Source organism: Zosterops lateralis (genome assembly GCF_965231275.1).
Source record: "Zosterops lateralis genome assembly, chromosome: Z".
NCBI classification, from domain to species: domain Eukaryota; kingdom Metazoa; phylum Chordata; class Aves; order Passeriformes; family Zosteropidae; genus Zosterops; species Zosterops lateralis.
Window position 1 is genome coordinate 17713164 of NC_139800.1, and position 25260 is coordinate 17738423.

The 25260-nt window shown below is 40.4% G+C and overlaps 1 protein-coding gene and 1 long non-coding RNA gene across 5 annotated transcripts in view; one reads left to right on the forward strand and one right to left on the reverse strand.

The window, feature by feature from the left end:
- Positions 1–25260, forward strand: part of LIFR (LIF receptor subunit alpha) — an 88695-nt gene that overhangs the window by 10511 nt on the left and 52924 nt on the right. For 3 of the 4 annotated variants that reach the window (XM_083883311.1, XM_083883309.1, XM_083883310.1), the window contains 2 exons: positions 8233–8324; positions 11022–11119. The gene's annotated coding sequence lies outside the window, so the exon portion shown is untranslated. Of the gene's footprint in view, positions 1–8232; positions 8325–11021; positions 11120–23854; positions 23880–25260 lie in introns of those variants that run through there. The other variant, XM_083883312.1, reaches the window with a different exon arrangement.
- LOC310922629 lies at positions 16376–22973 on the reverse strand. The gene is made up of 2 exons (XR_014592457.1): positions 22569–22973; positions 16376–22478 (listed from the first exon to the last, which is right to left on the reverse strand). It is a non-coding gene; the product is annotated as an uncharacterized lncRNA (long non-coding RNA).

Here is a 25260-nt window from a genome sequence, read left to right on the forward strand (position 1 = left end):
GATAGTCTCTATAACACGTGGACTTTCAGAGCGAATGCATATCCTGTTTACTGTCCTTAATTCCAGATGCATCAAATTCAGCACCCTGCCCTATCTCTTTCAGTAAATATTTTCTTTGAGTCAAACATCACACAAACATTAGCTCTAGATCTTCTTTTGTTCAGTTCACGTAATTACATTTTTCTGAAGCAAGTAAAGCTTCTCAAATGACACTTTGCATTTACATTATCTTCTATGCCTTTAAAAAGTGGTCTTCCTAAGAGGATTTCTTCGTGAGGAATGCAGTAAAGAAGACTAAAAGCTGTAAATGTCTACACATTTACACATGTACACTACAAGTACTTTTGGTACTTGAATACTAAGGTGCTTATTAGGATTCAGTTAATTCAGGATATTTCTAAAGCATAGGGAATCACATGTATATTTTTGTTGACTAGAATCTCTTAGCCATGTTACTAAAAGCATGTAAATGTTATTAATATGAATACAGGCATGAGGAACATGCCCACAGTAAACATATCTAGACAGCAGTTGTAAGGCACGATGAGAACCATCACCACACCTTCCTGTTTACCTATTCAAGTGCTGAATGTAGTTAACAATAGCATGCTTGACTTGATAAAGAATCCCATAGATAGGCTTAGTTAATTTTTGTTTTACCTATTCAGTGCTTGTGGAAAGTCCTAAGGAAAATGAAGACTTCATCCTTACTTATATGACCTAGACAGTGAACAAACCCATTTCCTGAGTTTGTTTTAACCAAATAATCCCATTCTGAAGTGATGACTTTCAAAAGTGCTGCAGTACACACTATTTAGCACTATACAAGGTTTTGGAGGAAAAGAAGAAGGCTCACAATTTCCTAATGACTACTTTTATACAGTTCCAAAAGTTATATTACAGTTAATTGTACTGTAATTCTTCATCATTAGCAGTCATAGAATTTCTATGCTAAGTGGGGCAAGAATTGTAGGGGAACGAATAATCACATTGCTGGCTCGAAAAAAGCAGATGAGCTTTCCGGGAATGGAACAAGGACAGTTCCACTCAAAAATCTTACATTCAAACTTTTGGACCAAGATGTATGTAAGGAGACTATTTACAGATTAAACACTACATATTTTACTTAGTTATCTATTGTACATGAGAAAACAATTTCACCATAGTCACATACAAGCCATGATTCTATCAACTTTCACCACCTAGTACCTCAAGACTGCCAGCCCAGAACTGCCACACTAGGCATTAGGCATTGATGATCATTTTATTGCATTGAGGCACACATTGAGGCTTTAATAAGGATCTCCACTAGGAAAATTTTCACTCTAAGTAGGAATGATTACCTAATTGTGACAATGCAGAATCTCACTGAGGAGGGGAAATAAAAAGATTTCAGCGTGGTCTCTTAAGTTACAGAAGCTAAAGTTATGGGAACAATAAAGTTCCTGTATTTTAGGGCCCTGATTTCAGTGCCATGTTACTACTAGGAGCTTCTAAAATCAGTTGCTATGCAGCTGCTTCTCTGCTTAAAATCACTGTGCTTGACTTCCTGACTTTAACATTTCTAAAATTTCCACCATCAAGCATTAGGCCTCTCTATTGACCTTCACTCAAAAATTAGATAGCTAGAGGAGGTCCCTGTAAATGGAAGAATTGTTTTTACATTCTTGCTCCAAATTATTTAAACAAGAAAGATTTTAAATTGGGTCCTGCCAGCTTCCATCTGAGGTCTCTAGTCACTGCCCTCTGAAATTAGATGGTTTAGATGGCTTAAGTTTTTCTGCTTCTCATAAAATATTGAAGTACCTGCTGGGAGGAGGGCTAGGACTGTTATCACTCCAGAATTGTGTCCTCAGCATGAAGACACAGAAGCAGTTCTGGTTTTTTTGCCCAAAAACTATTTCAAAAGTTTGTATGGAGTGTGGAGTGAGATAACTTCTATAGGAGAAATGGAACACAATAATCCCATTTGACATAGGAGAGATCTACTCTTAAATTTGAACAAGACGAGATTCCAGGTCACAGGCAAAGTGTTTTAATTAACAGGCCATTAAGTTATTAATGGAGACTTTTTGTTTTGTTTTGTTTTGTTTTTGTGTCCATGAGAACAACTTATCTGGACACAAATTGATCCAGCTGAGATGCTAATTCCCAGAAACTGGAGGTACGCACACACAAACTCCCCTATCATGTGATAGGAAACACATCCCACTAAATGGTGCCAGTTGTGAGGGAGAGGCAGGTTGTGACCAGTGCTGTCAATACACGTACTCTTATTGTTTCTTCTCAGGCAGTTCTAAGCTCCAGAACTCCTGGGTCTCTGTCAGCTAGTGCACCTCCAGTTCTCAGTTTGCCACGTACAAAAGATGCTGGGTGTTCAACAAAAGCCTGTTACTTTTATCTAGGTGAGAAGAAGTTACTCATTCACAATGGTGAATGTTGTAGCAGCATTCAGCACCAGTCATGTTCTCAAAGATTTACAGCTGTGGAATTATGTAAAGCTGAGCCCAGACATAATTTTCATGCCAGTGTCTTGCTCTTTTCCTCTACTCATTTGTTTCCCTATAGAAACAATTCTTAAAGTACAGAGGCCAGATCTGCAATCAAGTATATCCTGTGGCTGTATTCCTGCATAATAATTTACCATAAAATCGATTAGAAATGCACCTATTATAATGGCAAAAGAAACATCCCAAGCACTTATCCATTTCAGAATTTTCCTCAATTTCCCTTGTTTCTCTCCTTTAAAATTTGAAAGCTTTTATAGCACAGAATGTGAGCAGAGCATATTCCCTGGGTACTTCAGGATGTTGGCCTCTGAGGTAAAGGCTTTTTGAGACAGCTGCTGTTCCTCCTGCTGCCCTTCTTGCCAATGCCAGTCTGTTTACCTCATCTCCCTTCGCTTTTACCTGTAGGAGTCTTGCAGAACTCTTCATAGCTGGGCAGTTAAGAAGCAGAGCCATGGAAACACTTCTGCAACTGACACCTGGGTGACAAACATATAGAGAAGCTCTCCATGTGCAACACAGGAGTGTAACTTGATTTGAGCTGCAGAGTGCTGTGTAGCAGAAGACTTTGTCAAACCTTCTCTATTGCACTGGGTCATTATTAGTTTTGAGATACTGACTTAACAGAGAATTTCAGAATAGAGTGATGCCTTTTTTTAAAATCTACCTGTGTTCAACAAAGAAACTAAAGATCCGCTTGAGTTAAAATATGCTTATATAATTTGCCAAATCAATCCTTTAGAAGCAGCCTGATTTTATTTTGCACGGCTTCCCTTCCTATTCTGTTGTAGCTGTGATCCTGGCATCTCAACAGCAGGAAAGAGTGGCTGTGCCCTAGAAATAAAAAACAAGAGAATTTGAGATAAAAACATTCTGAGGAGAAATTTTAAGCCACGGTTTCCTTTTACAAGTTAATTAGATCTACAGTGGCCATACCACTCTACAGATATGCACAGACACAGACATACAAACAGATATCCAGAGAAAGGCATTAATGCTCTTTTTACCTAGCAGGCCACATAGTGATTTTTGCTTTACAGGAATTCCCACAGACTTCTAGACATGACATGATGAGAGCATGCTGTCTTTTGCCTAAAGAGTTTCAATTGATTTTGTTATGAAAAAGGAATACTGGAATAACAACTGCTGTAAAAGACAATATGCCTCTTATTCTGGCGTAATGAGTGCTGACAGAAAGACCATGAAAATGTATTTTCTGTAAGATGTCTCAAAATCTCTGACAGCTGCAAAAATTTCGTGTTGTGTTTGGGCTGTAATTTTCAGCCCAAACTAAACAAAATATTAATGTTGTGTTTGTGCTGTAATTTTCAAAGAAAGTAAGGACAGAAGTACTCAAATTCTGTGAAGTGTGGCCTTCATTCATTAGATGCCTTCAAAGCTTAGACTTACTATTCAATTCTAAGCCGCAAGAAATATTCTCTGCTCTACAAGTCCTAACAAGGCATGCAAGCAACATTGTTACCCAGGGCAGGAGTACTCCAAACTATAGCGCAGAAAACATAAAATGACCTGCACGTGATAGCCTTTTTTAATAAAAGGCTTTGTTATATCCTTTCTGGTTTATTCGGAGAAGACAAGTTAACAAAATATATTACAAATTATTATTAAAAACAAGTCAATTGTTGAATTGAAATAAACTTCATGGTGAGTGGTGCCATGAAGAGAAAGATATCATTCACAGGGGTTTCTGCCAAAGGGAGGGAAGGTATCTAAGACTACTTCTACTTCTTAGGGAGGATCATCACTATTTTAGCAGCAGTGATCAGAAGGAGGAAAAAAGTCAAGGAGGATATGATTATGTCTCTCTATATCATCACCAATATGTTATCAATCCTCTGAAATTATATTCTGCATTTTATAATCCTTGAAGGAAAAAACAAGCAGACTGTCAGTACCTCAAGCTAGTGGAGCTTTCCAAGCATAGGGAATATAAAAATATACTCCCAGCAAAGAAATCCCAACAACTTACAAGACTAATTCTACCAGATTGTGATAGGCTTCAAGAAAATTGCAAAGTGTGTTACCAAATAGTGATGTATGGCTCCAATATGAAAGTAGCAAAGGAATATGTGGAAGACAGGGATCTAATATTTATAAATTGGCTTTGTCACAGTTAAGGATACAGCTAAATAACACAAAAATATTCTTAATAAAAATGTTCAAGCATATCCATTTATTGATCAAAGTGGTTCCCAGTAATCAGATTGCATATTTTGTCTCAAGACACAAAACAGAAGAGTTATAAAAGTGTGATAGACAAAAATGGTAAGAAAAATCAGTAAGCAAGTTACAGATATAACACAACATCCTGGAGCTATCTGTAAGACAGTTTGGAATAGGTAGGAAGTAAAAACAGGCTTCAGGAGACATTGTGACAGATCAAAGAAGATAATTCAAGTAATTCAGGAGAATTTTAGTTGTAAGGACAAAGAAGCACTGAAAGAGCTCATGGGAATGTAACTAGAGACAGGCATGTAACAGTGAGCACAGAACTCTCAAGCTGGTCTCGTGCTGTGTGATATAAGCATGACAAGGCAAAAAAGTGTCTAAAAAAGAGGACTGTGCAGGGTTTTCAGAATTTGGTGAAATGAATAAAGCAAAACGAAAAGGCACATAATGTGGAAGTATTTTATGAGAGCTACAACACTTGGACACAAGATCAGCTGTGAGTGTGATAGCATGAATGCAGTTATGGATGGAGGGAAAGAGGGAGGGAGGGAGGGAGGTTTTAGTGACTTTCTTAGTACAGATGTGTTAAAGATAGCTGAGCTCTTTGAGGAAGATAAATTTATAAGAGATTTAAAAGGCAGTTTAAGCTCACATCAAGAAAAAAGCAAAACAACAAAGTGTGAGGAAATTTAGAACTAAATAATTGTAACCAGAGAGAGGATGGAAAGAACTTTGTGGGATCGTGGGATAAGATAGATTAATGACTATAGAAGCTGACTTTTTTGGACTGTAAATACTTTTTCTCCAGCATTTTTAAAAAATATTGAAATAAACAGTAATAAGTGTCATAAAACTTCCTACTCATCATAAATTCCCATTTGCAACATTGTATTACACCTTTCTCTTACACAGAAGAGAATAGCTAATTAGAAATGTAGTTTCTGGAAAATAGGAGTGGGAGTACACAGAAAGACTGACTTTGTTGTGTCTTCTTAAGGTGGCCTGGGAGTCATAGCACAACTATAAAATATTCTGGGGAAAAGAAATTAGGTGATCTTCACTAGTCCCTCTGATGTCACTAGAAACTTTGGTGCTTGCAGAAGGAAAGAAATAAGATACAAATGATAACTGGACACCTCAAGGAAGTAAAAGGAAAAATGGGATTAGGATCAATGAAATAAAGTCAACTCTGATAAGAGAATTTTACACAGGGTTTTCTATCAGCTGATATTTGTAGAGACCAGAATATGGCAGCTAAAGTACCTCAGAGTACTGGCAATCAGAATTTCAGTGGCAATACTGAAATTAATATCAATCTGAGGAGGTAAATATATTAGGAATATGTCTTACTTTAATTTAAAATCAGAATACCAGAGTTTAGAATATACCAGACAATTTTAATTCATCTTGTTTTACATAGAAGTGACACTTGGTCATTTACTAAAAAGACAAATAAATGAAATAACTTCAGAAATAAGATACTGCTCAAGCACGTGTGGGTAAGATAATTCATTAGGAATAATGAGGCGTCAATAAAGAACATGAATAGTCATTTAATCCCCATAGCTTTAGTGGTCAAAGTGTGTGGTTAAGATGACACAAGGCAGACCAAGAAGCATCTGGGTAAAGCTCTTCCGCTGCTGCTCGAGGCTGGTCAATCAAAAGGAAGCAAAGTGGAAACACTAAGTTAAAACTGTGTTCTTAATATGTGTGACCAGCTTCACAAAAAATGTGCCCTAGCAGGAGTTTGGGGCAAAGTGGGGAGTCATGAGTTATTATGTTCTCTAAATCCACGAAGGAAGGAAGGCAGCAAGAATGTGGGAATTAAATGGACCACCAGCAGAGCTTTATGCCTCACAGGCGTACCCACATGCCAAAGGAGACAGGCGTGTAATAGACAAGTACATTGGGATTACGGTCTGCCAAATGGTGGCAACCCAGATCCTAAGCCATATCACCATTTACATCATTCCTGAGTTAACTCATCTAGGTCTCAAAATAAACAAAGGAGGAGCCTTATATTTTAAGCAGTTCTACTTCAGCTTAAACAAAACAGTTTGATTCCCCAAGTCAAAAAAGATGAGGGGAATGTCCAGCTCCCAGTGTCTCTGAGGCAAAAGTGAGCTGTGCTTCTCATGCACGCTGTATTGCTGGGCTGGCCACACAGTCAGGATTGAAAGTAATAATTGAGATGGAACTCACTGCTCATTTGTTATGTGCTGCAGAAGCTCTCCTGCCTAGAATTATCAAGGAGTCTGTGGATTTCAAGCCCGATTTAATTGCCATTATGACAGAAAAGTCTTTCCCACTTATTTTCTGGACACTCTAGCATTTTGCCTAAGTATTTGAAAATGCACCTACTTCTGCCCTGAAATACACAGTAGTGAATAATAATGATCCTGGTTCTTGCATTTAAAACATTATTCCTGGTGCCAAATAGTACCTCAGTAGCAATATGAGCTATGAAGTTACATTGCAGTTTTCCTAATGCAACCATGTCACATGCCCAAAATTGGGAAAAATAGTGATTTTTTAACTTTAAGAGCATGAGTAAGTTTTGGATGCTCCTGCTTAAGGATGCTTTCCAAATATCTAAAGCAGGAGTGTGTAAGCTCTCCTTGCCCACTCAAATGCAGCTGATCACTATTGAATACCAAATTCTTTATTCTGTATTCTTTCATTAAACCATTGAAGAAAGTGGCATCTTTGGGCTTGAAAATTTAGAAAAGGGTATTTCTCTCCTGTAAGTGATTTTATAACAGAATTATTTATTAACTTAGCTTTGTGCTAAGTTTTATCTACAGTTGAATACAGAAATAAAAGATACATTAGTGGTTTTTGGAAGGAGTCAGAGGCACAGAGAAAAAATAAATTACTTTACAAATATCTTCCAGATTTCAAGACAGAGTGCATCAAATGTTACTATAAAAGCTGAACTGAAGTTGAAGCTAAATCTATATTTTAAGAATACCAAAACTATTTTGTGTGAGTCACTGAGGACACAGAAGCAACCACAAAGTTTGTGCACAGTCTATACAGCGAGCTCAACATGATTTCCAAAACCTTTAATTTCTGATGGTTAGGAGAACTAAACACATTATTTAAACAAAATTCTGTGTTTTTGCAAAGTTTATGCTTTGCAAAAATGGAAAAGCTACTGAAGACATTAACTCTTCAGTGCTGTACAAATGTGAGAAGGATGTGTACTACTGAAAGCTTGCACAGATCATCTTGGAAATGAGGTCTGAACTACTGACCTGGGCTGCAAAGTATTCTTTGAAGAGAAGGAATATTTTCCAGTATATTTTTTTTATAATTTAGAGCTTTTCTTCTAGTTGTATTTCAAGGTACAGTATGATGGAGTAAATATTCTATTTGTTTCATAAGAATTAGATGTCTAGTTTGCATCAGACAACCCTGATCCCTAGTATGGCCACAGGCTGGTTATTTAGGCTGTTATCATCACTGAATCACTAAAATTTTTCTTTGTGCAACTTTTGTCACCTACTGAGAACATATCATACCTTCTCTGCAGGTACTTGTCCAAAATAATGGATCTATGTTAGTGAAGAAAGCTGTTTGGCCTCAGAGTCCAAGGAACTGATCCAAACCCCACTGGATTCAAAGGTAGCTTTTCCATGACAATGATTTGACAAAGCTTTTAGCATTAACATGAAATCCTGGAGGGAATGGTTGTTGTTCTTAAAGACATATTTTATCAATATCAATGTTATTGTGGTGTCAATGGAGTCAATACCTTCTGTGGAAGAAGACTGGTGAGAAAGCCATCATTAACATAAAATATTTTCTGAATTACTCTGTAGAAAACGAAGAAAATAAAAAATCTGTCATAACAGTCTTCTAAAATGAATAAATTTCACTTAAGTGGGTTCTGGTTTACATGTGATACGAACACAAGTTAGTGAGGATGACATCAGTAAAAATAAATAAACAGTATGAAAAAATCTAGTGCCCCTAAACATCAGTAGAAATTCTTATCACCTTCTCTCCTATTTGACTCACCTCCTGAGCCATGAGTGTGCTATCCCTTCTCTCTACATGGGGAATGAAAATCTTTCACAGACATTAGAGGAAAGCCTATATAAATTTTTCTGCACAAGTCAGCAAGACAATGTGAACTGGAAATTATATATGTATTATGATTAGTCAGGATACATACTATATTTTCAATGCCATGAAGTACTTTGAAGTGTAAGTGCAGCTCTCTTTCGTGTAAACTGTAAAGAAACCAGTGACCTAAAGTGTTCTACACATTTGATAGGAAACTGCATATCCAGGGCAGGTATTCCTTAAACAATGGTTGTGACACAGGCAATCAATGTCTTTTTTCACCCCATCTGTGAAAGCCAAGTCATTCTATAGAAAGCCTTCAGGTCTCACCAACCAGGAAAAAGACAGCAGTAATTCAGTAATTGTTGCACTTTCATAGACTAATGGAACCCTGGTTTTTGGTCCTGCTTAAGGGGCTATTTATGTTAAAGTGGGTGGATTCAGGGCACAGTCCTTGGAGCAGGGGTTAGAATTCAGATCTTCCCTTCTCCTGACAAATATTCAACTTAACACATTCTAGTAAGAATCTGGAGAAATCCATGTTATTCTGGTTTTGTATTGGCTATCTTTAGGCATCTTTTGCAATAAGAACACTGACTGAAGGCACTTGCACTCAGTGCTCAGAGAATTAATTATGAAAGCCAAATGCTCAAGGGCGAGGCCATGTGTGACTTTGAAGCGCCTAAGAAAGAAGATATTGGAACCCAGACTTTCCAAAAACTCTTTCAAAGCCTCTTCCAGCCTCAGTTCTGTTTGTCTCTCAATAGGCACAAGAAAATAGCTCACAGCATCTGGAACAGAGTAATTTCCTGTGAACTAATACTCAAAATTGTAAACCTACATTCATGATATGTTACTACACATGTATGACCCTCTTACTTATAAATTCCAGTTTGTTAAGGATGAGACTGACAGAAAATTATACAGATACTCTTTAGAGTGCAAGAGGAAATATTCTGAAATAGGTCATTATTTGGCCATTGTCTATGTAATGCAGAGGCCAAAAATGTTGAAAACAGATTATGTCTCCCTGTGTATATTGAAGAAGAAAAGGTTACCCAAGGTTTTCTATGCATTTGGCTCAAGGATGCTGCAATATGAGAACATGTGATTTGTTAGGGAAATCCTATGTGACTCCTCTACAGCAGCTAACCAAGTAAACAAGAAGTGAGCTGGAACTTTCTGTACAAGGACTTTTACTGGAATCATTCAGAAGCTTTTGAATATACTCAGGCTTCCTTGGGAGGTTCCATCTGTTGCAGCAAGCATCATCTCTCAAACAAATGACCTTTTAACAGCTCCCAATTTTTAGATCAAGGACTTCAGAAAAGGTTTTTCATCCCCTCAAAAGTTTGAGGTCATATTATCATTGTCATTTTTGTGTGAGTTGATAGACTTTAATGAAATATGCTCTAGACTTCTATTTTTAATAGGAACTAAACAATGAAAGCATAATTTAATAAACCTTTTGGCTTAACAATCTTGCTGATAATCTTCATGTATAATATGAGTATCTTTAAAAGGCATTTTTTTGCATATCTTCACATGTGGCTTTTCAGACATTCAAGCTGGCACCTGTCTGTGTTATTAAATATGAAATCATTCAAAACTTGTGATCTTATTCTAAGCCTTTATCTATGAAAATCACCAGTGCATTTCTTTATTTGACTCCAATGAAAATTATAAGAGATCACTAAATACTTAATGCTCAAGTCTATAATTATCAAATTATGCCACTCAGAGAAGTCTGTTGCAATGTGTTCTTGAAAAATCACAAGCAGAAGACATAAAAAGTAGGATTATTGCAGAAAAGAAAAGAAAAGAAAAGAAAAGAAAAGAAAAGAAAAGAAAAGAAAAGAAAAGAAAAGAAAAGCTGGCCAAAGCACCTCAGTTCATTCTTACAGATGATTTTTAGCCTTCTTTCTGCACTGAAACTTCCAGAGGTACATCAAGATCTTGACAGTTTCTGTAACAGAATATGGACATTTGATTATTGTTTAAAATTATTTTCAAATACATTTTCTTTGTTATAGGATGAAAACAGTTGTATTCAGAAGTTGGTGACAGGTACATTTGGGTGTGTTTGTCTCTCTTTTACTCACCCTCTGGTGGGTTTTTTTGCTTCGTTTTCTTGTTTAAGCGCATTATTTCAGAAGGGGGATCTCAACTCAAAACTGTTGGTTTGAGATTGCAGAAACAAAAATCAGCAGTGAGAGCTCATCAATTTTAAAATTTATCTTCTTGTCTTTACAGTGATTATCCTGTTTGGCTGAGCTCAGTGGCAAAAGCACAACAATATTTCATGCCAGAACTCAGTAATCACTGGATTGTAAATCTGTGGCCACTGTCCTGTGAGTAATCTTTCACCTTTGCAGCTCAACCACTACAGCCCCATGCTTTCCAATTATTGTTCCCAATACAGAAATTGTGAAAATTACTTCTCATATCATATATGCTGCCATTTCTAAATCATTTGAGTGAAACAGAGCAAAACTCCAAAATCTCTTCAAAACAGCTTATACAAACTTACTTGTAGATGAAGACTGGGCACTCTGTATTTAAGTTTTCAGTTCAGTTGCCAACTCTTTGGGTGTCAGAGTAATCATTCAGGTTGAAAGCAAAACATGACATTGAGCACATGTTTAATGTTCAGGAGTTATACTTTGCATCTAGGATATTCCTAAGATTCATGTATCCTATCATTCCTGGTAGTTTTTCATAGCTCTACAGGTAATATTTCCTCTTGGGTCTCCCACTTCATTTGAGCAACTAACAAAATTTAGGCTGTTGTAGCTGATTCATATTCAGAGAAGGTGGTAGTGACAGAGTCAAACCTTTTGTGATGTACCCTAGTTTACATGCAAAGACATCAGTAAACCTGTATTCCTGAGTACATCAGCCTCTAACAGTTGGTTTCTCCTCACTGCTCCTAAGTCCCTGTTTCTTTCAGCCAGCACTCATAGGACCTCTCATCTAACTTTCTACTGCTCATGACAAGCGCTTCTGCAGTGACTTCTCCTTTTTCCATGCTACTTTCTCTTCCTGCTCATTTATTTGTTTGTTGGCTATGCAGACCTTCACAAATATGTATCAGAAAAGTCCTCCTAGCAAAAGTTTGGGGTAGGGAAAACACTTTTTCCTAGTTTTTTTACAGAATACCAATAGACTCACACATTCCCTGGACAAATATTTGCTTCAGTTTCATTATTCTGAAGCAGTGGGAAAATGGGTAAATTTCTTAAGGATACTGGAACACTCAAGACAGTCCTGTGACTTCACTGGGAAACCAAGAACACAGTATTTTATATGTCTTTTGCAAACCTGAGAGATCAGTGCCAAAAGATGTACTTTGTAGACATTCCAAGCACCTGTCATCAAAACCAAGTCAAGGGGCTCACACTCCAAAGAGCATCAGGGAGGTAGAAACAGCTGCCTAAGGCAGCTCTGCATGTTTTCTTTTCTCTAGGTCTGGATCTGCATAACCTCTCTTGGTTTTCAGAAGCCATTGAGACCTTGGATTTTGCTGGATGAAGGAGTCATGTAAAAATAGTGTCATGGAGGTCCTCTTCTGTTCATAGAATGTCGCAGATTCTTCATTATCTAAAAAATTTTGTATTATTTTAGATGTTATAGGTTCATTCTTCAGAACTTATTAGGCCTAAATAGGAGATTCTGAGGGTCACAAAAAACATAGCCTAGAAAAGTAAAATGTTGTGGAATATAGTCCCTTGGTAGAGCATTTGTTGCATCTCTTTCTGAGTTTTGTAAAACCAAACTAAATACTTTTATAATAATAAATCAAAACAATACAGAAAGTTTACCAGCCTGGAACGAAAAGAAAACTAAGTTTTTTAACAGCAGTGATATGTGAAATTTGGATATTGATTGCATTTTGGATATAAATTGATAAGCAATTATTACAATTTTATCAAGATTATTCAGAAGCTGCTCAATACTGTTGTTCTTTTGACTAACAAAGTTAGTTTTCATGCATAAAACCCCTCCTGAAGAAAAATCAAACTTTAGCAGTTTTGAAACTTGCAAATATTATTCAGGTGTTGTACTAATTTCAAAAACAAAATTGCAAAATCTCAAATGATGTTTTAATTACATTTGTTTCCAAAGCAAACATTAACACACACACTTTAAACATCATTAATTGGCTTTTCAGAATAAGATTAGTCGGAAAAAAAAGTCATAGTGGTAAAGTAACAATTTTTCTAGTGATAATGTCACTACAGTTATTCTCTCTGCTCTGTTCATCTTTTTCAGGAAAAGTTTTGTGAAGGTATAGGTCTAATGGTATAGAGTTCTTTTCCCACTAAAATTGACAGCAAAGGTTTGCACAGGCCTAATATGTTCCTGAATACATCAAAGACAAGGAATTTGTCACTTTGCCTGGCCAGATCTGATAATAAACATACATGCTAGTAAATATGGAGCTGGTTTATGTCCCTTAATAACATTTAGCTTTATCTTTCCAAGCTGCAAATTACTAGCTAAACACAAAGATAACCTTCCTCTCTAATCTTTAGATTGCCATGCTTTCCATTTGTTTCTAGTACAGAGATTTCCTGTGAAAGTTATTTCTCTGTACAGTGCTGAAATTAGAAGAGAAAATAAGGCATCTCTGGGAGGCTATTTAGTGGGTTGGTTCTGCAGCTTGTGGTTTATCTCAAAAGGTAAGAATAGCATCACATATGGTCAATGATTGCTGCAGGATAGAATGAGGGCTAGCTCCCTGGAAATTTCTATGATACTAGCATCACACTTGCACCTTTGTAAGAAAGTGCTAGAGTAGCTTTTAACCAGCTTCAGAATAATGAAATAAAAGAGCAAAGGAGAGAGGAAGGGAGAACAAGAAAGAAAAAAACCTATCCAACCAAAACAAGGAGAGAAATAGGGAGGTATTTGCAGAGACAGTTGTAGTAGTTAGCAAAAGTAACATTTTTTAGTGTTTAAAGTGTGACTCCCCACAGATTTTCCCTTCTAAAACTGAAATGCTTGTTTCTGGGTCAATCTGAGACTGTGCTGAGTAGCTCCCTTTGGAAGCAAAGTTATTGTTGTACTTCTTACCAGCTGTGAGAACCTATCTCACAGGCCAACTGGTACAAATTCCCCCTGAAGCCTTTGGTACACTCCCTCTTTCTGGAGTCGGAGCCAGTTGCACTACCAAAACAGACTTCACATCCATGTGCAATAACAGCAGCCTGCAGTCTCTCTGGCAACCACTTCTTGCCAAAAAAAAGCAATGATTTATGCAACCACTGTCATCTGTGCAGCACATAAGCTTATCTCCTCATACCAGAGCCTCTGTCTGGGGTTGTAGGCACTAGAGCTGTGAGATGCTTGCTCTGCTATCACTGCAGGACAGTGCTGCTCTGTATTCCCAGCTGGAAACAGAATAACCCAGCCCTTAATTCCCGAGAATCACCTTTCCCCACTGCTGCGCAGCTTTGGTTGGCACACACCCATGGCTACTGTTAACTCCTGCCTCCTCTGGATGTGGGAAGGGCTGGGGAGAAGCTTTTACCACTTGGACATCAAAAGAAAACATGTTAATGGCACAGCTTACGTTAGTGTCGAAGATGTAGGGGTTTCAGCAAGTCTTTCTGCCCAGACTTTCTCATCTGCGGGTGGGAGGAGTCAGGCCATTCTGAAATAGCTCAACACAAAGGCTTGTGTTCTCGTGAAGTCCGGGAAAGTGGTAGGATTGCACAAGAGAGTTGTCAAGGTTGCTGCCTGTAATAAGGGACAGGGTGAATCACAGTGTGACTGTTACGGGCAAATACAAGTTTCTTCCCAGCTTTCTGAGAAAGCCTCACCGTTCTGCGTGAAAGACGCACGGTTTCTGCACCCGAATACAACAGAAAAAAAAAAAAAAAAAAAAAAAAAAAAAAAAAAAAAAAAAAAAAAACAGAAAGAAAGAAAAAAAAAGCATGCCCTGGAGCAGGGACTAGAAGTTTGCACCTCCCGCTCCCTACCCGGGCACAGCTGCTTGCACAACCACCTTCACTCCTGCTTCAGTCCTTTCTGTCTCCACTGCTTCCCTGTTGCTTCTAAAGGGATGTCCATGCCTCAAAATCAGAGTGGACAGTGCCCTCTAGCCTAAGGAGGCGGCCAGAGCACCCTGGGGGCACGGAAAAGCCTCTGGAGTACCCCTTCCCATTGCACTCCAGCTCCTCCACTTCCCAATCAAGCCTTTAAACCCGGTATGTACATTTATGATGTCATTTGTTGTTTCTCCATTGTGGCTATGGAGAAAAAAAATTCCCTGGTGCTTAAATCCAAGAGAGGGTTTCAGGGCAATTAAGTGAGGCTTGAGTAGAACTGTTGAGTAGTTAGGGCAAGACGTGACACAAAAGATTGATGTCAATACTATCATGTCCAAAGCCAGAAGAGACTCTGTCTAAATGTGACTTCACACAATGTGTATATTCTAAAGCTTAAACTTTCAGAGTCCTCCTTGGCATCAGTTTTGCCAGCTGCAGGCATGAGAGGGAAGACTGCATGTAAGACCAGGGGTCTGGAACAAGGCATGGTAGAATTGCTGCTTGTTGGTACACAAAAGTCGAAAGACAACAAAACCTCAGCTTACAGTGCTCTGTAGAGGAAAGCAAAACTGAGAAAACAAATGAAACAACAGGAATTTCCTTTTGGCTAGAACAAGTGCTCTGTGCTCAGCAGGTTGCTTCCTGTGAGCCTTTTCCCCTGTCCACTAGATGCCTGTGTGGATTTTTTATTATACATTTCAGGTTCAACAGAGAGTGTGTCAGGACCTTGACTTTTAAGCTTGCAATTTTCATTAAAGTGAAGGAGAGCTAGCAGCCTATCCTAGCTTCCTCCTGTATGAGGAACATCAAAATGCCAAGTGCTGCAGTGTCTATAACTCAGCATGTTCAGCCCCAGGCTGCACTTCACAGCAGCCCCATGCATTAAATAGGATACAGGCACAGGCTGATGGGGGATTCAGTACTTAGAGATTGCAACAGCCAGCACATCGTACACTGAACTACCTCTAAAATTGCAGTTAGGAGCAATAATTCCTTTTAAAAAAGTTTCTGGCATGTATGTTCTCCTCAGAGTCAGGTACTCCTCCCAAGCAAGCTAGTTTCCCTGTTTCAGTGGGCACCCACGCGAGTTGATAATAGAGTATTGTGGATGGTGAGCACTGCTGTCATGCTCAGATGCAGGCTCACAAAGAGCAGAGTCCAGATGATCTTTGCAACTAGGGACACAACTCACTTCCCTCAACTATGGTGCTTCAGACAATGGACAGAAGGCAAGTTCCCTTTTTACTTCAGGTTCCTACTATCAGTTCATCCTGGCTATTGAAAGTGTGCTTGCTGTGCCTGAAATATTCCAGCCTAATCGCTAAGGCATAAGGTGAAGTTTGAATTCATCACCTCCACCAGATTAAGGTCAGCCTAGAGCCCAGGACTGCGGTTTGACACACAGCAGGAGTGCTCCTTCAGCTTCTGCCCTTGTTAATTCCAGCCCTATAGTCATTTAATCTTTGCCCTTGGCTGTTTATTCCTACCTCCTACCAGCCTTCCAGAGGCTCGATGTTTGCACTCGGTGTAGCTCACAGAAGGAAATCTATTCAGTTAAAAAGTAAATTGAGGGGAGGTTAATTAAAAAACAAAACAAAAACTAAACCAAAACAAACAAAAAAACCCCCACCACTCTGAAAAAAGGAAAAAAAAAAAAAAAAAAGAAAGGAAAAAAAAAAAAAGAAAGAAAGAAAGAAAAAAAGAGAAAAAAGATGAAAAAAGGGATGTGATTGTTTCCTCAATCTGTGTTACTGCGTGGATGTACACAAAGCATTATGTTAACACTATGCAAGATCACAGAATAAGAGACATATGATGGATGCTGAAGTTCATACTGACAGCAGAAAATGTACCTGCCAAACCCTAATCTAGGCCAACACATGCATCAACTTATTAACATGCATGAGCCTGTGCCTCATGCACTCGCAGCACCTGTCTGAAGAACGTTCTTTGCAGCCTCTCGGTGAGCTGTGTTTCAGAAAAGGAAGGGCAGAACAGAGACAAGTGTGAATATGAATCCATTTTAGCTCAGTGCTGACAAATGTGGTTCTGTGACCCCTGGTTGTTCTGCATCTCATGGGACCCCAGTGGGGAATGAAGCTGCCTAGACATCCAATCTTGTTCCCATTCTTGGCCAAGAATGGGAACAAGACAAAGCATGCTAAGTCACACAATTTTCAACATGTACATACAATTCTGTTGTCTCCACTCCTGTCCACATGTATTCTAAAGTGTTTTGCAGAAAATTGTTCTCTGCCTGAAGAAGCTCAGTCTTGCAGCTCTGAAGCTCCTTTGGCTTTACCAGATTATGCAGAAGCAAATTAAAATTGCCATTAGTCTTCAAACTACTGAAAACAAAAGTGCTTGTTACACCAGATGGCAGGATATAAGGATGCTCACAGATATTAAGTTGATACTAGGTTAGAATTGTATGCCATTATAGAGTTATTTTTGTACAATAATAAAAACAAAGCTGGGAACAAAAATAGGTCCACCTTGATGGAAACTCCTAGAATAGATACAGAATTTGCTGCAAAAATTAACCTCATGTAAACAATTGCCTGCTTTTATGAAAACTTCTTTCAACCCGACTTCCAAACATGCTGGAATTACCTGCTTTACTAAAGTTAGCATTTCTCTTTGTGCTCAAATGCAGACCTTTTATTAGCCTACAAGAGAACTTGTGGTTAACAAGGATAAATGAAACACAAACAAAAAAGCCAGTATTTAAGTTGGGCCCAGAATTTGTTACATATCTTTACCTCTTCTCTAGCTGAGCTCTTTGTCTATTTCTATGCTCATGCATAGAAGTTTGCTTCCAAGCAGTGAGTGGGCTAACAGCTCTGTCCAAGGATAGTGCTGGAGAAGTCATATTTCTTTCCCTGGATACAGTCCAATGTGAGGAGAGGGTGTTGCTGCCTGGAAGCTATGTGCAAGGAGAATTTTGAAAATTCTAGCGACTTACTTGGGATTCACTGAAACTGGCAGCTCAGCTTGAATTTACATGAATTCTGGTTGAATGGCTCCTGTTGATGTGGAGATCAGCTCTGGAGTGCATCTAAAGTTCATAACAGCTTAGAGTACTTCAAATTCATCCAACATTCATCAGACATGTTCAGGCCATGGACTGATGCACAGAAAATCTGAAGCAACAACTTACTAAGCCTCGTAGTGCAGAAGGCATTTCTCGGTGAGATCTCTTAAAAATAGATAAAGCATGGCAATGCTAGGTGATAAATTCGTGATCAGAAAAGTGTGACTGACGGGAAAGGCACTGCACTGGAAAAAGAGCCAACACAACAGTGACAAAGAGTTGCGAAATAAGGAACATAGTTGAAATTTGCACAGAACATGACAGGATGTTGGAATGTGATATGCTGCTGTCAGGGAACTAGTGAAGGGTCTTGTAAAATTACAAGCATATGAATGTCTGAGATGTTCTTGGTATCTTTTATTTTCAGATTTCTGTGTTCCTCTGGCTATTACAAATCTAAATTGCTTCTGACTCTCAAATCCTCCTTTTTCTTATGTAATTAAGGCCTTCCACTACTGTACAAAATATGCCTCTTCAATTTAATATCTATAAATCTTAGTTCTACGACTGATTACTCCAACTCTTCCACAATCAGCAAGATTGTTACCATTTGTTGGTGTTTCTTCAAAAACGTATATTTAGCTTTATTCCTTCCCAATAATCAATTCTGTGTCCTATCACTGTCTCAACAACTGTCTCATGCTACTGTATTAGACTCAGCAATATGATGCATCCAAGGTGATGATTAAGCATGTGCTGTACTTTACAAGGCAGTATAATAACCACCTGCAGGATACCACAAGTGCTTAGATTGAAAAGCAGGCCTGCTTTAATTGGTTAGAGCATGGAGATTGTTGTAGCAGGGGAACTTCAGCACCAAGTCCCTTCTAAGGCACCAGTTCACTGTAGCCCTTGTAGACATGTTTAACTGAGGTATCAAGGCTTAGTTGAAGGAAATACAAACGAAAATGTTTGTGGGAACATCAGAACCCACACTAGAGGATGAGTGGAAAGCATAAGCATTACTGGACATGAATCAGCATGAACTACTGTACTCAAATGGAGGAATGGTGAGGAATGTGCTGGTTATATCAAGATCACAAGGTAAGACCAAAAGATCAGTTCCCTTAGCATAGGCTACTCACCACCCTCCCAAAACTGTGGTCTGATAACATGAGCTCAGATGACATCTTCACAACAGGAAGGCAGACAGTAGTCTTAAAGATGTGAAAATGAGGATATAAGGTGATGGGCAGACACTTTTCCAAAAGTTCTGTAGAGTAAGGCAAGGAAAGGTCTGATGCAAGATCATTGCACGGCTGCTTGACTCAGGAAGATACAAAAGATCTGTTCAAAATAATTGTTTGTAGCTGCCAGAGAAGATAGACACAAGGTACTCAGTGAAGACTCAGCAGTTGGTACCCTCATCCTCCATCCTACACAAACTGCCCGGTTAGACACAAAGATCTTGGCACTTGGCAACATGTTGCAATGTAATCCATCTCCTATCACCTCTGTAATGCATGGGAGAAGCTTTACTTTCACTGCCAACAATAAGGGTCCTATTACTGGCAGTGAATCCAGGATTTCAACACTATGTATTTCCCAGGCATCCAAGGTAGATTTTTTTTCCCAATGAAAGGAATGTAAGCGCATTAAATTTAATTGGTTTTGGCAAGTAGTATTTTTCTTTCTATTTCTTTTTAAATTCATGGCACTATCAAAGTTAGTGCAGGTCAGTAGATCAAAGTCCTTCATTGCTTCTCCCTGCAAACACAAAAACCACAATAGGCTACATGGTTTTCCTGCAGACAAGAGAGACCAGGGAATTTTTTGAAGCCTTTTAGCAACATATTGCCAACATGTCCCTGGTTTTACAGGCATAGGTCTTTAATGATGAAGAAAATGCTCTGTACTTGAAAATTATTAATTACCAAGAGTTTATTTCTCTGGGGTCAGTGTCCTCATTTCCAAGAAAAGCTCTGTGTCAGTTTGTCAACAAGAGATGCTTCCACTGAGACTTCATAGGAAAGAACAGTTGCTTTGTAAGTGCACAAAAATACATGAACTATCCCCAGTACTCGAGGTTATTCTTGGCATGAGCAGAGGTTACTCCTGTGTTTATCACAGCCAATCTGAGTTTTGTTATTGGCCTTCCTGAACACATTCAGTCAGACCCAAATTTGCTTTGTTGGTTGTATTATATAATTTTGTTTTCAAGAAAACAGGAACAGATAGCCCATAAAAACAACCACTGGCAGACCTTTGCTGGCAATACTATATATTTGCAATTTCTGGCTTCTGTAAACGCTGGTAGAAGTGCTACCTTTCAATTTCTGGTTAAACTGTATGGTTTGTAAAATGTGCACACAACTTCTCAGCAAAGGAAGTTCTTTAATATTCTTTATTGGCTGGAGGAAAGTGGGTGCCAAATACAACTGTGAAATGGGAAACAATGCACAAAGGAAAAGTTCCAGAACATCAACACATCCGTTTCTTTTCTCTGCCATAAATAACCAACACACCCTTAAACACAAGACTAAATGGCTCCAGGAAACTCTCATTAATAAAAATGTCCTAGCTGGACTTCTCACTTTCATTTGGAATTACATGCCTCAGGAACTTTTTTCTGACGTAGACAGCAGATCTGTTGTTCTCTAAGTCTATCTCAGGGCTTAGTATTACTAAGATAAACTGAACCTAACCTACTTTCCATAGAGACTTAAACCTCTCCCTCTCAATGTCCAAAATATTAGTGTTGAAAGGCACAGCCCTGCTGCTGTTGACATCAATGACAAGATCCTACACTGACTATATAAAGACACAGTTGTGCGTTCCAGCATCTGTCCTTCAGTTTTCTGGAAAACAGAGATAAGGCAGGAAACAAAATAAATGGTCTTCATGTATGCACTCTATGCAGATAAATTTCCTCACAAAATATAACAGCTATGATATTTTATGGAGAAGATGTCATGATGAGACTGGATGCATGCATAGCATATTTACTGTAGATCAGAAGTAGCAGGACAATTAGGCCACTCGTTTATCTAGGGGATGTTTATATTAAAATTAACATATTTCATTGTATAAAAAAAGGAGATAACTGATACCAACCATCTGTAGTCTTATCATCTTGAAACTTGTGCTACACAGACTTGTCGTAAATTGAACTCAACTTCCAACTGAGTCACTGAAAATTGACTCATTATTACAATATCAAAACACTAAAACAACTTCAGGAACCTTCCCTACCTCTGTTTTGTCCTGGAAGCCTCTTCTAATTTCACAATCACACTTTTCTGCTTAAAAAACCCTCAAACACACACAGCTCCTGTATGAAATGTCTGTGAAATACATGGAAGATATCTGGCTAATTAAAAATAGAAAATAGTAAAAATTACTCTTGCTTGGTTTTGTCATCTAGAAAATTTGCCAAGTCCTCTGCAACTACTGATGGTATCACGTACATGGTACACAGTTTTCTGACTAGTGAGATGCCTGTGCGTCTTTATTAAAAGTTGAAAACACATGAGCTGCAGAAAAGGAAGGTGGTACAATCTCATTTAACATTTTCACTGCCTTTTAAAGGCAGTTCTTGTGTCATTTTCATGGCTGGAAACCTGCATTTGTGTGTGTCATCCATGGCACGAAGTGCATGCTACATCCTCATGAAGCTTAAATTAAGACTCTAGAGAGGGCACCAGGCTCCAGTTAATGGATCTGGAAACAAAGACAGAGGCAGTCCTCCCTTGAACAGGTGTGCACAATGAAATGTCCATCTTCCGCTCAAACCTTGTGGTGCTATGTGTATTCCCAGTTTCCTTGTGATTTGGCTGCTTTTGCATGAAAGAAAGTAGAAGGGCTTCTGGGCTAAAATGGGAACTAATGGGAAAATGCTCTTAGGCAGCTGAAATATCAAAATTCTTTGTACTGGCAGTGAAGTCTTCACCACAGAATCAGCCATCCAACATCCTTTCCAGTGAGGAGAGATTTGGTACTCTGAAAGGCTGACTGATGTGCTGGAAAGGCAACTGCTTAAACCTACTAAGTAGAAGATCCCTAATAGGGGTCTTTTCTTAAAGTCTGTCCATCCTTGGAGTTTTTGTGAGTGTTTCAATGTGCATTAATGTTCTGCTTGGGATTCACAGCCCATGGCTTCTCTTCAAATCAGGTTTAAAATAATCCAGGAATGATAGGTAGGTATATAAGGAGACTCAGTCCTTCCTCTTGAGATGACACAAGCCAAAACACAGACAAGTGTCTCAGGGTTCAAGGCCTGAAGTCAAGTGTAATTCTTGAGGTAGAACAGATCTGAAGTCACATATCTTGATCCGATACATGACTGAATCACAAGGCTCACGTGCATCTTGCTGGTCTGCTGAAGCTTCAGTTCTGTTTGCACAAGTGAAAATGCTGGAAAGGAGATAGAACAGTGGCAGATTTCTTCTCTGCAGAACAGCCTGTGTTCACTTAGCAGTCTAAGTGAACACATGTGCAATGTGCAGGTAATGTGCAGGATGGCAGGAGAGTCTGTATTTGGGGACCTGAAACCTTCTACTTAGCCATCACCAGACACAAGCCTGGACCAGGAATTCCACGCAGGTATTTGCAGCTCTCTGTCATCTGGGTTGTGAGACAAACAAACTACAACAATTTGGAACATCTCATTACAAAAATATAGGCAGAAAAATACAAAGAAAATCTAGCACTCACTTTTTCTCCCCATTCTCTTGTGGTTAACTGGGGCACAAGAGAGGAGCCACAGGCTTGCCAGCTCTTCTGATTTTATGGGTCTCGCGGCATATTTTTTTTTTTAATTGTCCGACCCTTGAGACTGTGGGATTGTGAGGATTTCAAGTTTAATTTAAAAGAGAGGCTGACTTGCAACACTTGTGGCTTCAAAGAAACGCTGGAGGTCAAGTCTCAGACCTCAAAAACTAGTGGCAAACACAAAGATAAAATTAATCGAGAATCGCCTGGGTCTGTGGGGCCAGGCCCACCGCGTCCAACCCCGGAGGTCCGGCAGAGCTGGAAGTGTTCAAGGTACTTTTCTATAAAGGGTATTTGACCGTGTCGCAGAGAAAACCCGAAAGGCTCAGATGAGATCCGCGCCCTCACCCCCCCCGCGGCACCCCCGCCACGGCCCGCTGGGGACCCGCCACCCGCCGGCGCTCGGCCCCCGGCCCCCGGCCACGGCCCCCGCCCACGGCCCCCGCCCCTCGGCCACGGCCCCCGCCCCTCGGGCCGCAGCTCCGGGCAGCCGGGCCGGCGGAACCGGGCCGTGCCGGGCGGCGGGAGGCGGCGGTGCCCGGGGCAGGGCCGGGGGCGGCGGCGGGCGGTGCGCGGCGCAGGCTCCTCCCGCGGGCAGCCCGCCAGCCCCGCTCCTCCATCCCTCCCTCCCTCCCTCCCTCTCTTTCCCTCCTTCCCTCCCTCCCTCCCTCCGCGGCTCCATCCCTCCTTCCTGTCGGCGCTGCGCACTGCTGCCGCCGGAGCTGAGCCGGGCTGGGCCGGGCCGCGCCGCGCACCGCCCGCGCCCCCGCGGCATGCGGCCCCCTCAGGGCACGGCCGGGCGGCGCCGGGTGAGTGCGGGACTGCGCCGGCCGCTCGCACCTGGGAGGGGGCGGCCCGAGGGGCGCGATGATGGATGTTCCCTCCATCCCTCCCTCGCTCTGCCCGCCCCGGGGAGGTGCCGGCCGGGAGGGGCGGAGGGGGAGGCTGGCAGCCCCGCCGGGACCCAGCGCGGTGGCCGGGATTTTGGGAGAGCCCCTCGGCTGCTCGCCCGGTGTCGTGCGGCTCGGGGCTCGGCCGGGGCTCGGCGGGGCTGGGGACAGGGGACAGGTGGTGCCGGGGCCGGGGCCGGTGCGGGAGCAGAGCCCGGCAGCCTCCCTCCCCCGGGGCCGCGGGGGGAGACCGGCGGCTCCTCTCCGCCGCTGCCCGGAGCCTGCGACTTAAATAGAGGCTGTGTTTTGTCAACAGCTCATTCTGCTGGCCGGCAGGTTGGCCGGCTCGAGGACTGAGCAGCGGGTAAATACTATTTATGCCTCTTTCTGTGATTTTATTTTATTTTGTTGTTTTATTTTTAAATAAATAGCAGCCTTTTGAAAAATGGATGTTAAGAGGGGACTCCAGAGCCCCTTCTGTGTTTGGGGAGCATCCAGACATGCCGGGCTGTGCGGGGACTCTGGCACAGTGTGTCTGTTTTGAGTGATTGAATTTCTAATGTGTGCAGATACCGTGCTTGAAAACGATCTCTCAGAACCTTTGAGGCAGTTCTGAAAAGAACGTTATTCCCTTGTTAAAATTCAGCGTGTAAATTTGAATCGACTGCGCCGTGCTGGCACGCTGTGTGTTACTTCGGTAGGAGTTGGTTATATGCATGGTTTGTTTCTCACTTGTCATCGGTGGTGAATGCCTGAGAAGTTTGCTATGAATGGAAGTGAAGATCTGGATAGGTATTATAATCACCTAATACTGATGAGAGGTGGGATGGTGAGCTGTTGTGTAAGGATTGTCACTGATTTTTTTGACAGACTTTCACACTTAAAATTACTATTGCAAAAATAGTCAAATATTTACATTCCATTATCAAGGCCATGTTCTGTCAAAATTCCTTCAGGAAAGCCTGGGAATTGGGTTGATTTTTTCTGTATTTGAAACTCTGCTTGTTACCTCAGTAAGGCAGTGTGACTTGCCTTTGACATCTCACCTGGAAGTCCGTTCTGCCTTTTCTCCTTAACTGTAGGAGAATTCTTTGAATTCTTCCGGAACCCTTAGTTCAACCCCACAGCATGAACCCAGACTGCTAATAAGACTAAGCAGGTTTAGTAGTTGTGAGAAAGATTAAACTCTGTGTCATGCTATGTTCCCTCTCAAATCAGCATGTGGCAGTGCCAGCTGAGACAGTATGTTTTTTTGGTGTAGATCCATCAGTGCCCACGTGTTTTATATATAAAGCTTTGCACATCCTGTAGGGAAGAATGCGTGAATGCCTTGATCTGCAAAAAGTCTGTGGTTATCCTTAGCTTATTAACCATTTTATGCTGCATGATTTTGGTGATAAAGATAAACTTTGATTTCCGTTGATTTCTGTACATAAAGGTGAGAATAGACTCAGAAGGCTCCAGAGTTCAGCCACAATTTGAATCAAGACCAAAACAAAAATTATCTTTGATGAGGGGAAGGATTTGGATGTGGAAGAGACAGGAGCAAATGCAATGAGTGTATCCACAGAATTAGCAGCAAGCATCATACCTGCACTTGGTTGTTATTTCTCAGCATGAGTTGCTGGCCATTAGCTGGAGATGGGTCTGCAGGTTACTTTGGAGAGGTCTAAGAAAGGACAGACTAGTGTCAGTAGACTGCAGGGCTGTGATCTACCCTCGAAAATGTTGCAGAAGCTCACAAA